Genomic DNA, 7,514 nt, shown 5'->3' with positions numbered 1-7,514 from the left:
TTGACTTGAAGCAAGTGCTCTCAACTGCAGCCTGGAAGTCTCTGAGGGTGGGATCCAGCGTCTTGTGTTTCAAAAAGCCCTCTAACTGATGCTGATGCACATGTTTGAGAACCACCTGTTTAAAAAACAAACAAACAGCAACAAAAAAACCCAGAGATTAAAAATACCTTTTTTGTCTTTCACTTTAAAGTCAGCTTTATGATCTGCTGTGCAATTCTTTAAAATGTCTAGGTCCAAAGCCAGCCAATGAATCTGCTTACCTGAATGTGTTTTTGCAAAAATTTAGAGAAAGCTGGCAATAGTAAAGCCATGTTATGAGCCTTAAAGACATCCAAATCATTAAGGACCCTGAAAATGGCTATAAAAAATAAACAATAAAAAAATAATAAAATGCCCAACGCCTTCCAAAGCTTGTTTGAGCCTGAAGGCCTAGCATTCCCTGGAATACTCAACCAAAGAATCTTTACTTTGCTGCCTTTTCTACCATCCAGTTCTCAGCTCAGTGTCAATGCCCACCTTTTCAGAGGACTTCCCAGATCACTATAGCTAAAAAAAAACACACCTTTTTATTAAAAGTTTCTATATCACTCTGGTTCCTTTCTGAATAACACTCATCACCTGAAATCATCTCTCTTACTTGTTCACTTCCTCCATGAGAACAGGACCTTGTTTATCTCATTAATCACTGTATCTTCTTTACTTAGAAAAGTAAGAACAGTGCCTGATCCACAGTAGATATAATAAATATGAAATATTGGAGGAATTTCATATTGCTGTTACACTCAAAGATCTTTTCCCCTGGCAGATTGATCTCAAAGGAAAAGCAAGATGTTTGTCATCCTATATAATAAAGAATTAATATGCAAATTGACCCTCACTCTGTCACACTGTCACAAGATGGCTGCACCCTCTGCGGAGGCAGGGTTCCCATAACACAAGATGGCTGTGCCCACAGTGGGGGCGGGGTTCCCGTAATGAGCTGTAATGAGTGATCAGCAGGGACCTGAGGCTGCACCCCCTACCCAGTGGGGCTTGACAGGGAACCTCAGGCCATGCCCCCAGCCCGGTGGGGCTTGAAGCGGGACCTCAGGCCATGCCCCCACTCTGGCACTGGGCCAGGGAACCTGAGAGTGCATTGGGGAACCTGAGATTGCACCCTCCACCCAGCAGGGCTTGACTGGGAACCTGAGGTTGCGCCCCCCCCCCCCCAACCCAGTGGGGCTTGACAGGGGACCTGAGGCTGCGCCCCCTGCCCAGTGGGGCTTGACAGGGATGGGGCCGGCCGGGTCTGGGTCTTGCATGATTTGGAGGTGCACGCTGGTGGGCAGGGACTTGACTCTGGGTCCCGTGGCATGCCCCAGATGTTCACAGGAGGAAGATTTTCATATACATTTTACTAATTTTCTTTCATCTCTGACACTTCTATTATAGAGAAAGGACAAATAGCAATATTAAAATATTCCCTCTAATTAATTCCCTTTTAATGTGCACGAATTTCATGCACTGGGCCACTAGTGTGTGTATATATATATATATATATATATATATATATATATATATATATATATATATAAATATTACAGAATCTTAAAGGTGACCTAGTCCTAAACTTTCCAAAGCAAATTAATAGGCAAACCAACATACAGAGCTATTCTCTGTATCAAATTTTACAACTGGAGAACCTGGCTGGAGAACCTGGTGAGAACATGGCTGGAGAACCTGACTCGAGAACCTGGCTAGGCTGCTGATCAACTGAACACTGTCTCTGTGTCATTCCTTCTTCGCCGACTCCATCCACACCTTTGGGAACCCCTGGACCTGCTGGGGTAGGACCCCAACAACTACCAATTTCCAAGAATAAAACTTCAATTATCCAGAAAAAAAATTAAAAAAAATAATTTTACAACCGATCTTGATTTTTGTACTAGAAAGTGACTCCATTTCAATTCTGCTTTTCTTAAACTCACTAACATATATTAACAATGTTATTGTGAAGCACATATGCTTTTCCAACAGTGCTTAAGGGTATATATATATATATTCTGATGAGAAACTGTAACCAATTAAGATTATTCTGGCACATAGTAGTATCTCAATAAGTATTTATTCAATGACTGAAATTTTAATGTTTTTTATCTGTGCAATATTACTGAACAAATATTCTTCTCTGGCTTCAAATAAGGCAATACCTTTGAAGTATCAAAAATCAATTCTTGCCCTGGCTGCTTTGCTAGGTGGGTTGGAGCATTGTCCCATACACCAAAAGTTTGCAGATTTGATTCACGGTGAGGGCACATATCTAAGTTGCAGGTTCAGTCCCTGGCCAGGGCACCTGTGGGATGTTTCTCTATCTCTCCCCCTTCCCCTCTCTCTAAAATCAATTTTATAAAACAAACAAAAAAAATACACATCCTCAAGTGAGGATTAAAAAATATTTTAATTAATTTGTGGGAAGCCACCTATTGTCTTCTCTAGCGGAGAGGTACCCTTGAAGCCCTGGCAAAGGTCAGGGCTATGCACCCACTGTTTAGTGGAGACAATGGTAGCTGAAGCAACTTCCCCACCAGATAGTCATGTAAATCCTTACTGATAAGATAGTCTGTCGGTTACTGGAACTTGCCTGCCTAAGGCCTATAGGTGTAGCCCAAACTGAATAAAAGGATGGCAAGGCCTGAGCACAAGTGGAGTCCTCCCTCTTGGGATGGGCTCCCGCCTGGCCCCCCAATTTCCAAATTATTATTTCTTGTCCCTGTCATTTGCGTGTGGCCCCTCTTCCGGAGCCTGAACCCTGAACCACACAGGACATGGGTCATTCACATTAATTCTTACCCCCAAAAAAGTAAATAGAACCTTTTATTAGTGAAACAAATTGATTTGTTATATTTCCAATGAGGCCTTTTCCCCCTATAAATGAGGCAAACTACTTTACAATACTTTACAACAATTTAACTTACTTTTTAATATTTTTAAGAAGGAAAGATTTCTTTGTGAATTTAGGAAAGTAAAAATTAGAAAAGAATAACTATGGGAAGTTACTTTTTCAATTTTAATATAATAACAGGCCTGTCTACCAGGTACATTACCCAGCATTTTTCCTCTTAAAGGATCCATCAAGTACTAAACAACCAAGAACCTTCCTTTAGAAAATGAGGCAGGAAAGGTTTATATTTAAATAGGAAACAAGCAATCTAAAATACCAATCACATGTCACTTTAAAAAGGCAATTTATATAATTATGTGTAAATTATTAATTCTCTTTATGTTGATAAAGGTCCTAGCAAAAACTCAGCTGGTCTGTCTGTACCTCAAGTTCAAACTGCACTCATTTGGCTATAAAAGTAAGTATCACGATGGGCTCTGGTCCGTGTAGCTCAGTCCTCCTGTGCACTGAAAGGTCGCAAAGGTCGCCGGTTGGATTCCCAGTCCGGGCACATGCCCAGGTTGCGGGTTCTGGTTGATGTTTCTCTCTATCTCTATCTCTATCTCTATCTCTATCTCTATCTCTATCTCTATCTCTCCCTCCCACCCTCCCTCCCTTTTCCTTCCTTCCTCTCTAAAAGCAATAAAAACATATTTTAAAAAATAAAAGTGTCACAATGGAATTGGACCCCTTTGACTAAGGGGGAAAATATATTCAATATTACACATTTTCTTTCATTAAAAATGAGGATTTTAAGTCAGGGTCATCTTTGGTTCTGAATCTTTCCACTTTTGTTGGAAGAAGACTCATCATCTCTTTACTAAGTTCTAGCTCCACTTCTATTTCCTGGGCAGCCTCAGGGTGCTTTTCGCAGTAGTCAACAATACATTTGTAATGCCCCCCGTCCCCCCCAAAAATTGTCTTGGTCCAAAGCCAGCTCTCTCTGCTTGCCCATCTTGCTGCCGAGAGAAGCATTGCTATCTTTGCTACTGATGTTATTCTTTGATTGGAAAGAAAGAAAGAAAGAAAGAAAGAAAGAAAGAAAGAAAGAAAGAAAGAAAGAAAGAAAGAAAGAAAGAAAGAAAGAAAGAAAGAAGGAGGGAGGGAGGGAGGGAGGGAGGGAGGGAGGGAGGGAGGGAGGGAGGGAGGAAGGAAGGAAGGAAGGAAGGAAGGAAGGAAGGAAGGAAGGAAGGAAGGAAGGAAGGAAGGAAGGAAGGGGGAGGGGAGGGAGGGAGGGAGGAAGGAAGGAAGGAAGGAAGGAAGGAAGGAAGGAAGGAAGGAAGGAAGGAAGGGAGGGAGGGAGGAAGGAAGGAAGAAAGGAAACAAGGAAAGAAAGAAAGAAAGAAAGAAAGAAAGAAAGAAAGAAAGAAAGAAAGAAAGAAAGAAAGAAAGAGAGAAAGAGAGAAAGAAAGTAAAGTAGGAGGCATGATGGATGGCTCCTAAACTTAATATTTGGTGTTGCCTCCCCCTGTTATATATTAACTGAAGAGACTTTGGAAGACACAACAGAGACATTATATATAAATCAATAACAATTTTTCTTTTGTGTTCAACCCATGAATACTGACTAGCTAATTTTCATGACATCTCTATAAGATAAGTGAGTTGTATTATCCTGTTCCAATTCAATTCTTCTTTAGCGTTTTAATTAGCCTAGGCAATTTATTTTATCTGCATGAAATGATCTTTAGCAGCACCCCACATTTTCATCAGATTTTCTCGTCATAACCGGCCAAGCAGTTAAGTGCTACAGAGTGGGGCAGACAGATGAGAATGGAGGGTAAAACAAGGCATTGCCATGGGCCACCATGGGTGGTTGAAGGGCCCAGGTGAGGGGCATGACCCAGCTGGAAGTGTCAGGAAGAAAGTTGGTATCTACAAAAGTGTTAGCACAGATGAAAACGGGGAACCCAGGCAATGGTCACAACAGTTGAGGATACAGAGCATTTGACAGATGTAGAGGATTGTCCCAAAAAGTGGGCATACCCCTTTCCCTCACCTGCATGGACTGCCCCACCCTACTAATGTTGAGGTTGGCCATGTGACCTGCTTTGTCTAGGGCAGTGATGGCGAACCTATGACACGCGTTTCAGAGGTGACACGCGAACTCATTTTTTTGGTTGATTTTTCTTTGTTAAATGGCATTAAAATATATAAGTAAATATCAAAAATATAAGTCTTTGTTTTACTATGGCTGCAAATATCAAAACGTTTCTATATGTGACACAGCACCAGAGTTAAGTTAGGGTTTTTCAAAATGCTGACACGCCAAGCTCAAAAGGTTCGTCATCACTGGTCTAGGGGATGCTAGCAGGCACACAAACAGAGGCCTGAATATGTTCACACAGTTGGGCTTGCCTTCTTGGGCTTGTGCCAGCATCATGGGAAGAACCTGCTCTGGTAGCACTAGTTCAAACAGGAAGATAGATGGTGCATCAGACCTGGACCACATCTACAGCTCTGAGCAAGCCCAGGCAGATACACATTACTGAGTACATTGTACATATCAAGGTCTTTGGGGCTTCAAGGCCTTCACAGTGCTATCTTTTATGCCTGCATTGCTCTTGCTGTATTCTTCCAATGGAAGACGCATGCTTTCTCATCCTTCCAGTCTCAACTTCAATGTCACTTTCTCAGAGACCCCTACCCTGACTCTCCTTCAATTTAAATTATATCCCTCTGTAAATTCTAAACACACCTGGTTCTTTTCCTTCATTGACCTTACCACAGTTTATTTGTTTATTGTTTGTCATTTTCCACTAGATTGCATTCTTTGAGAGCAAGGAGTATTCCTTCAACATCACTGAGTTTGGGCACAATCCTAGCATATAGTAAGTACTTAGGAAATATTTGTGGAATGAAATGTGCCAAACACTCTGATGAGGGATGTGGCAATAACTACTACAGTGATGAACACAGAGCCCTTCTTTAAGGAGCTTTGACTCTACAAGGCCAGACCATCAGCCATTGCACAGTGGTGAACTAAAGCTACTTAATCTCTTTCTACCTATTGTCAGAATTGACCTGAGAGATCGAGGCAGGATGACTGAGTGGCTACTGCTACATAACAAATGATGCCAAAACTTAGTGTCTTAAAAGAATGCAGACGCTCAGGGGGGTAAGTAATTTGTATCTACTCCATTGCTGACTCCTCGCCTTCACTTCTTGTGGCTCTGTGGTCTCCCCATGCAGAGCTCTCGGCGCCTTCTCTTTTTCTTCCTGGAACGCAGCCTTTTGTCCACACAAGTCTACCTGACTCCCATCGCACTTCCTAACCCGCCCTTTACCTCCTTTTCTCTCCATCCAGTCTTACCCACCTTGTATCCCATCTCTTTAGGCTTAGAGAAACTCTACAACAAACCAGATAGCTGCATCTGGCTTTCAGAGAAAGGACCATTTATAACTTAATAGAGACTTTCTATGCCTTAAGTCTACAATGACAAACACATGTCAAGTTTTCCATAGTGAATTCACAGGGTACTATGGGATATTGTAAATTTTAGAGGAAATCACAGAGACATATGTGAGTCTCTGCACAAAGTACTACAAATTAAGTATTTGAACTTGACTACTTAATAAACAGAGCTGTTAGATATTTCTTTCATCCTATAAGAACCATGAAAAAAAATAAATGTGCCATGAACTGAGAAAGTTTGGGAAATTCTGCCTTAGGCCAAAGAAGTCAGTAAAGGTAACCTTTGGAGAACTTTGCAAGTTCTGAGGAGAAGTATTTGTGGGGAGGAGAAGCCCTAAGACACACTCTTCCAGTGGCTTGAGATGTTCAGCTGTCAACAAATTCCTGACTCCAGAACCATCTGCTTTCTAAAAGGGCAGCCTGATCATAACCCTGTGGACAAAGAGCCATGCACTTAGGGATTATGATGTTCAGAGGTCAGAGATAGGGAGAGTCTGCCCTTTAAGCCCTTCTTGTTGAGGGAGATGAACAGAAACAGTCAGATCCTGGATCCATTTCCATATAGCCTGACCTTCCCAGACCATGTTAAACAGCCTCCCCTTCCCTTCCACTATCCAGATTCCATCTCTTTCTTTATGATCCAGGAATAGTACTCCTGAAACTAACATAATATATATGTCAACTGTAACTAAAAAAATAAATGGCAAAAAGGATCCAGGTACATAGCATACTTACTGTTTATTCAGCTGACCCTTGAACAACATGGGTTTGAACTGTGCGGGCACTGCACAAGTTCACTTACACAGCGATTTTTCCTATTGACCTGCACAGCGCAGTTCAAACATATGTTTAATGGGCACCTGGAGGTTGGGAATCTGAATATGCAGAGGACTGACTTAAGTCTTATATAGATTATCCAAGGGCTTAATCCCTGCATTTTTCAAGGGATTTATTCTTATATTATTATTTATTAATCACTGTATTATTTGCCATGTGAACAACTTTAAACCTACTTTCCCCCACCCTATTTATATGTATATGCATACATATAGCTCCATCCCAAATCTGAATTCTCCACTAGAGTGTACGTTCCATGAGGGCAAGGATCTGTTTTGTTCACTGCTGTATGGCCAGCACCTATAACAGTGTCTGGCACATAGTAGGCATTTAGTACATACA

At 41.5% G+C, this 7,514-nt stretch overlaps 1 non-coding gene across 1 annotated transcript; it reads left to right on the top strand.

Annotated features, from left to right (window-relative positions):
- The first annotated feature begins 236 nt into the window (after positions 1–236).
- Positions 237–366, top strand: LOC132232219 (small nucleolar RNA SNORA33). Its single transcript, XR_009452355.1, has one exon. It is a non-coding gene; the product is annotated as a small nucleolar RNA SNORA33 (small nucleolar RNA).
- The last annotated feature ends 7,148 nt before the right edge of the window (positions 367–7,514 follow it).

The sequence above is a fragment of the Myotis daubentonii genome, chromosome 3, assembly GCF_963259705.1.
Source record: "Myotis daubentonii chromosome 3, mMyoDau2.1, whole genome shotgun sequence".
NCBI lineage: Eukaryota > Metazoa > Chordata > Mammalia > Chiroptera > Vespertilionidae > Myotis > Myotis daubentonii.
Note: the sequence above shows the minus strand (reverse complement) of the source record. Positions and strands in the feature narration are given on the sequence as shown.